General features: G+C 38.6%; 1 pseudogene; it reads left to right on the forward strand.

Annotated features, from left to right (window-relative positions):
- Positions 1-382: 382 nt before the first annotated feature.
- LOC116760445 lies at positions 383-570 on the forward strand (annotated as a pseudogene).
- The last annotated feature ends 7,681 nt before the right edge of the window (positions 571-8,251 follow it).

Below are 8,251 nucleotides of genomic sequence, written 5' to 3' on the forward strand. Positions count from 1 at the left end.
CTTGCTTTAAATTAAACTCCTTTCTGGAATCATCAAGTTCTTCTCTTCTGGATCATTTCCAACAGCAAACAAGCATAATCTCGTGTTAAAAATAAATGGTATATTCTCATCTCTTCATATAAGTGATCCAAAGCCATGGGGTTTTTCAGTACTGTTATGCCTTAAAGGAAAGGACAGTTAAAATGTCCTTCTTTGGGTTTAAGAAAGAATGCTTACAAATAGTTATACCTTTTGGAAAACAGATTTCTACCAATGAGGAAAACTATTATGACAATGAATCGGACTTGAAGCTTTTTTCTTAAGGGATTGTTACGAGGAAATAATAACAATCTCTGAAATCTAAATGTCTAGCTTTTTGCTTCGTTGCAGCCAAGAAAGCAAGATGGGTCACCAGCAGCTCTACCAGAGCCATCGGAGAAAATTCGGCAAGGCTCTCACTTTTGCCATGTCTGCTCAAACCGGCCTGGTCTGATCTGGAAATACGGCCTCAATATGTGCCACCAGTGTTTCTGCTAGTATGAGAAGGATATTGGCTTCATAAATGAAGCTGGACTAAGCGAACTTCCTTGAATGTGTCATCGAGGACATCTACCCTATGCAGAAACAATGCAAGCTCTTTGTATATAAAATGAAAATGTTAAAACTTCCCTCAAAATAATAAATAAATGTCTTAAAAGACTCCTTTTGCCTGAAGTACATTCTTCAGAATTTTCCTTATTGAGAGCTTTGGGAGGTAAACTCTCAGTTTGTCTAAAAATGTCTTTATTTTGCCCTATCTCCTGAAAGATGTTTTCACTGGATATAGAATTCTAGGTCAGGTAGTTCATTTCCATCATCACCCAGTGTCTTCCTCTGAATTCCCTTGTTGCTATGAGAAGCCACCTCTCTGTTTGCCACTTCCTTGAGGTAATTTCCTCTCCAGCTGCATTTAGGACTTCTCTCCCTGACTTTGGTGTTCTGATGTTTCGATGCAGTGTATCTAGCTGTGGTGTATTTATTTTTTCTGGCTGAGGTTCACAGAGCTTCTTCACTATATGATTTCTCTTTCATCAGTTTAGAAATTTCACAGCCATTATCTCTTCAAATATTGCCTCTGCTCCGTTCCATCTCTCCTCCTTCTGGGACTCCAACAGACTCATGCTGGATGGACCTTCTCATTCAAGCCTCCATATTTCCTAACCTTTCTTTCATGTTTTCCATCTCTATGTCCTTCCAGGCAATATTCAGTTAATTTATTCACATTTATCTTTTAGTTCACTAACTCTGTCTTTAACTGTTTATAATCTGCTCTTAAAGCTGTATACTGAGTTTTAAATTTAGTTAAAATTAAAATTCAATTAACATTTTTACTAAATTAAAACTTTTATTTTAGAACTTCCATTTGGAAATTCTTCTCAAGCTTCTTGATTATCCGTTATAGTGTTTTTAGTTTCTGCACATATTTTCAAACTTGCCTTTTATTACTATATCGAACACAGGCATTTTATAATCTGTTTGATAATTTCATTATTTGAAACGTGCTATCTGTGGTTACTGCTGGCTTGCTGCCGTGATTTCTCATTATCTTTCTGTTTAATTACCTTTTTTAACTTAGAGGTGCCTGTTAGCCTTGGCATTGTATTTATGGAAAACTCTGAGGCCTAAGAAGAAAGTGAGTACCTGCAGAGAGAATCTCCGTTTGCTTCTACCAGGCACCTACAGAATTACAAACCTGATATCATTATATATTTAATGCCCACTGAGGTTTCTTGGACCACCCTGACTGTATGAATTTGAGCTGCAACCCATGTGAGGACCAGCTTCTTGTTCTAAGTTTTCAGCATCTCTTTCTCATCTCTGTCTCTGTGTCTCTGCCTCTGTAACTCTCTCTCTGTCTCTCTGTCTCTGTCTCCATCTCTCTCTCTCTCTCTCTCTCTCTCTCTCACACACACACACACACGCACACACACACACACACACACACAACTTCACTTTGCCCCCAGATTCGAAGCTGTCAATTTTCTTCACAATCCTCGAAAGACAGAGAGTATCTCTACTTCATCCCTACACGGGGGGTTTAACCTTTCAATGTCTAAGCTTTGTAGAGGGTTGGTCTCTTATTAGGGGTCTCCTCCTGGGTGGACTCTGTGCTTTATATCTGTTCTCTACATCTCAAAGGTTACATATTAGTTTCCTAGGGCTGCCATAAAAAATACCACTAACTTGGTGGCTTAAAACAACAGAAATTTATTCTCTCACAGTTCTGGAGTCTAGAAGCTCAAAATCAAGCAGACTGTTCTCTGCACAGTCAGCAGGCCATGCTCTCTCCAAAGACACTAGGGAAGGGCTCTTTCTTGCCTTTTCCTAGCTTCTGGTGGTTGCTGGCTTTCCTCGGCTTGCGGATGTATCACTTTAATCTCTGCTTCCATTGTCACGTGACCTTCTCTCCTATGTTTCTCTGTCTGTGTCCAAATTTCCCCCTTCTTACAAGGACACCAGTCATTGGATTAGGTGACTGGTGTCACCAACCTAATCCAGTATGACCTTATATTAACTAATTTCATCTGCAAATACCCTATGCCTAAATAAAGTCACATTCTGAGGTTCTGAGTGGATATGAATTGGTGGTGGGGCAGCACTAGTCAACATGGCATAGGCTATAAAATCCCAAATCCAAGTTTTCTTGGTTCACCAAATGCCCTAATCAAAAGCAATGTGCAGTGCTCCACTTGTCCCTCTGGGCCCCTGTCTTATTTAGTCCCTGTTTTCTTACTAGATCATCAATGATCTTAGAAAACACTTCTTTAGAAAATAGTTTATCCTGGATTTTTAACCACTTTCAGCAGGAAATTCTATGTAGGAACGTAGCTCACCATATTACATCTCCATTCATTTTATGAAGCTACAACATGATAAGAATAGCTCAAGAAAATTAATAAATTATATGTCTATTTCTCTTATGAGCATGTGCAAAAGTCCCAACAAAATATTAGCTAATGAAATTCAACAGTTTATTTTTGTAAATGCATCCTGATCACATGGGTTTAACAGAGAAATCCAAGAATGTCTCAACATCCCACTTTCATTTTCAATGGTAATTCAACACATTCATGGACAAAGAGAGAAAAATTGCATGATCATCTCATGCAATGTGATTTTTAAAAAAATAAATTTATTTGTTTATTTACTCTTATTTTTGGCTGTGTTGGGTCTTTGTTGCTGCGCACAGGTTTCCTCTAGCTGCGGCGAGTCAGGGTTACTCTTCGTTGTGGTGTGTGGGCTTCTCATTGTGGTGGCTTCTCTTGTTGTGGAGCACGGGCTCTAGGCACATGGGCTTCAGTAGTCAATGTGAATTTTATAACATTCAACAATTAATTATGATTTTTTAAATGGCTTCCAGCCATTATGGAATAATAGCTATTGGACTTGCCCACCTGCCAAAGGGGGAAAAATCCAGACAAGTAAACAAAATATTGGAAGCAACTATTTTCAGACATTGGACAAAGGACAGCATAGGACTGTGATCCCTGAGAGAAAGGAAGCAAATTACATAAAGCCTATGATTGCCCTGGTTTTCCCTGGTTCTCCAAATGGAGGCATTTCCAGACTTCAGTGTAGGGAAGAGGGTCCAATTAGAGTGTGGCGGTCTTGATGAGTTTAGAAGACAGATGTCAGAGTTTGAGGAGGCTGATGTATTTGGAATTTTCAGATAAAAGTACTAGAGGAAAAGAATCAATTCAGGGAAAGAGTTCCAGAAATCTACAATAGGATCCCCCTAGGTTTTAGTAAATACTCAGTTGTGCTTATGTAGAATAAAATTCCATAAGGCTGCGTAAAGAAAAGCTATTGGGAAACTGTAAACTATAAAATTCCCAGAGCTCATGTAGGACTGGGGGAAGGTCAAGATCCAATAGCTAAGTGGTGAGACATATTGAACACTGTCACATTCAGTAGGGCTAGACTAACGCCAGAGTAAAGACCACTTTAGACTGATGCTTACAAAGTTTTAAAATGAACCTGAAAAGAATCAAGGATCCACAAGAAACTTAACTGACTTCCAAAACCAACTTCAATACTCTTTAGAGGAGGATAATGAAATCCAAGCACTTATGTCCTGCAACAACAACAACAACAACGAATCCCAGACCTGCAGTGAACCAGGAAAAATCTGGAAGGAAAAAATCAGTCAAAACAGAATCAGAAAGGACAGAAATCATGGAATTAATAGACATGGACTTAGAACAACTATTATAATTATACTCATGGATTTATAGAAAACATCAACACAATGAGCAAAGAAATGGAAGACATAAAAAAGAATCAAATGGAATTTTGAGAGATGAAAATTCAGTATACGAAATGAAAATTTTACTAGATGAGGTTAACAGTGGGTTAGACACTGAGGAAGAAAAGATAAGTGAACATGAAAACAGAGTAATAGAAACTATCCAAATTGAAGCAGAGAGAAAAAACATTGAAAAAAAATTAACAAGCTTCATTGATCTCTGGGAAAATATCAAGCAGTCTAACAACTATATAATTGGAGACACGCACAAAGGGTAAGCACACACACAAAAGCATTGAAAGAAATAATGGCTGAAATGTTTCCAAATGTTTTGAAAACTATAAACCCACAGGTCCAAAATACTCAACAAATCCCAAGCAGGAAAAACACAAAATAAACTAATTCAAAACATATAATAATCTAGTTGCTGAAAATTTATGATCAAAAAAAAGTATTAAGAACAGCCAGAAAAAAAGATGCGTGCATATCAGGAAACAAGGATTAGAATTTTTGCTGATTTCTCATCAGAAACAATGTAAACCATAATAAATGGAATGACATCCTTAAATTGCTAAAAGGAAAACATTTTCAACCTAGTATTCTACATGCAGTGAAAACATCCTCCAAAAAGTGAAGGTGAAATAAAGACAACAACAGACATACAAAATCTGAGATAATTTTTCACTAGCATATCTGCAATACAAGGAATATTAAAATAAGTTATTTAGAATGAATGAAACACATCTGAGGAGAACTTGGGTGTACACAAAGGAATAAAGAGGACTGAGGGTAATCCTAAAAGACTTTTCTCATGCTTGAATTTCTTTAAAATATAATTGACTGTATACATTTTTAAAATCAGCAATGTACTGTAGAGTTTAAAACACATGTGTAAGTAAAACATACAACAACAACAACACAAACTGGGGGGAGGGAGAATAGGAAATACACTGTTGTAAGGTTCTTATATTTTTATTTGAGGGTAAACTATGATAATCTAAAAATGCATACTACAAACTCAAGAGAATACACATTAAAAATCATAGAGGGACTTCCCTGGAGGTCCAGTAGTTAAGACTCCATGCTTCCAATGCAGGGGGCATGGGTTCAATCCCTGGTGGGGGAACTAAGATCTCGCATGCTGCGTGGCGTGGCCAAAAAAAAAAAAAAAAAAACAAATCACAGAGATATAGTTAGTTAGCTAAGAGTGGAGATAAAATGGAATTCTGAAACATGTTTGTTTAATATAAAAGAAAGCAAAAAGGAAGAGAAATAAAACAAAGGTAAGATGGGACAAATATAAGACAAATAGCAAAATGGTAGGTTTAAAGCCAAAATGTCAATAATTACATTAAATGGAAATCTTCTAAACACTTAAATTACAATGCAGAGATTGTTAGACTGTATAAAAAAGTGAGGGCTTCCCTGGTGGCGCAGTGGTTGAGAGTCCGCCTGCCGATGCAGGGGACATGGGTTCGTGCCCCGGTCTGGGAGGATCCCGCATGCCGTGGAGCGGCTAGGCCTGTGAGCCATGGCCGCTGGGCCTGCCCGTCTGGAGCCTGTGCTCCGCAATGGGAGAGGCCACAGCAGTGAGAGGCCCGCGTACCGCAAAAAAAAAAAAGTGAGACCCAACTACAGGCTGTCTCAAGAGATGAATTTTAACATAAAAACAAAAATAAACTAGGGACTTCCCTGGTGGTCCAGTGGTAAAGAATCCTCCTACCAATGCAGGGGACACAGGTTCGATCCCTGGCCAGGGAACTAAGATCCCACATGCTGTGGGGCAACTAAGCCTGCACGCCACAACTACTGAGCCTGTGCACCTCAGTGAGAGAGCCCACGTGCCACAAACTACAGAGCCCATGTGCCCTGGAGCCCATGCACCACAACTAGAGAGAGAAAAACCCACATGCCACAACTAGAGAGAAGCCTGCATGTTGCAATGAAAGATCCCATATGCCTCAATGGAGAACAGCATGCCGCAACTAAGACCTGACACAGCCAAATAAATAAATAAATATTAAAAAAAAAAAACTAAATGGAAAAGCCTGGAAGGGAGAAGAACCAATGAATTAGAAGGAAAAAACAGAAATAAGTGAAATGGAATTGTTTTCTTAATTTCTCTTTCTGTTAGCTTATTGTTAGCATATAGAAATGCAATAGGTTTTGTTTTTGTTTTTTTTGGTAGTGCCGTGTGGCTTGTGGGCTCTTACTTCCCCAACCAGGGATCAAACCTGGGCCTTGGCAGTAAAAGCACAGAGTCCTAACCACTGGACATCCAGGGAATCCCCTAAATGCAACAGATTTTTGTGTGTTGATTTTGTGCCCCACAAGATTACTGTATTTATTATTTCTTTTTTTCTAGAAAATTTTAAAAAATCCCACTTTATTATCAGGAAGCTAAAGTTAAAACTCCTTGCACCTTCACAGAAATGTTTTCACTGAAATATATATTTTCCCCATTTTATTTGATTTCTTTTTTATTGCGGTATACTGATTTACATATTATATAAGTTTCAGGTGTACAACATAGTGATTCATGATTTTAAAGGTTATACTCTATTTATAGTTATTATAAAATATTGGCTATAGTCCCTGTACAGTAGATCCTTGTAGATTATTTACTTTATACCTAGTAGTTTGTACCTCTTAATCCCCTACGCTTATCTTGTTCCTCCCTATTTGTTTATTATTTCTAATATTTTTTGGTGGGGTCTTTAGGGTTTTCTATATATAAAATCATGTCATCTGCAAATAGTGGCAGTTTTACTTCTTCCTTTCCAGTTTGGATGCCTTTAATTTCTTTTTCTTGCCTAACTGCTCTGGATAGGTTTTCCAATACTGTGCTGAATAAGAGCGGGAGAGTGGGCATCCTTGTCTTGTTTCTGATTTTAGAGGTAATGCTCTCAGTTTTTCACCATTTAGTATGATGTTAGCTGTGGGCTCATCATATATGCCTTTGTTATGTTGAGGTACATTCCTTCTATGCTCACTTTATTGAGAGTTTTTTTTTTTTTGTATCATAAACGGGTGTTGAATCTTGTCAAATGCTTTTTCGGCATCTATTGAGATAATTATATGGTCTTTACCCTTCATTTTGTTAATGTGGTGTATCATATTGATTGATTTGTGGACATGGAACCATCCTTCCCTCCCTGGGATAAGTCCCACTCGATCGTGGTGTATGATCCTTTTAATGTATTATTGCATGGGTTTTCTAGTGTTTTGTTGAGGATTTTTCAATCTGTGTTCATCAGAGATGTTGGCCTGTAATTTTCTTTTTTTGTGCTGTCTTTGTCTGGTTTTGGAATCAGGGTGATGTTGGCCTTATAAAATGAGTTAGGAAGCATTCCGGCCTCTTCAGTTTTTTGGAGTAGTTTGAGATGAATAGGTATTAAATATTCTTTGGATGTTTGGTAGCATTTACCTTTGAAGTCACCTGGTCCTGGACTTTTGTTTCGGGGGAGATTTTTTTTTTTTAGCGGTACGCGGTCCTCTCACTGTTGTGGCCTCTCCCGCCGCGGACCACAGGCTCCGGACGCGCAGACCCAGCGGCCATGGTTCACAGGCCCAACCGCTCCGCGGCACGCGGGATCCTCCCAGACGGGGGCACGAACCCGCGTCCCCTGCATCGGCAGGAGGACTCTCAACCACTGCGCCACCAGGGAAGCCTCTGGGGGGAGCTTTTTGATTACTGTTTAAATCTCTGCAGTAGTGATCAGCCTATTCAGATTTTCTATTTCTTCGTGATTCAGTCTTGGAAGGATGTATGATTCCAATGATTTGTCCATTTCTTCCAGGTTGTCTACTTTGTTGGCACATAGCTATTCACAATACTCTCTCATAATCCTTTGTATTTCTGAGGTATCCATTAGTTCTCCTCTTTCGTTTCTGATTTTATTTATCAGAGTCTTCTCTCTTTTTTTCTCAGTGAGCCTGGATAGATCTTTGTCAACTTTGTTTATCTTTCCAAAGAGCTACCTCTTA

This window comes from Phocoena sinus, chromosome 10, assembly GCF_008692025.1.
Source record: "Phocoena sinus isolate mPhoSin1 chromosome 10, mPhoSin1.pri, whole genome shotgun sequence".
Lineage (NCBI taxonomy): Eukaryota > Metazoa > Chordata > Mammalia > Artiodactyla > Phocoenidae > Phocoena > Phocoena sinus.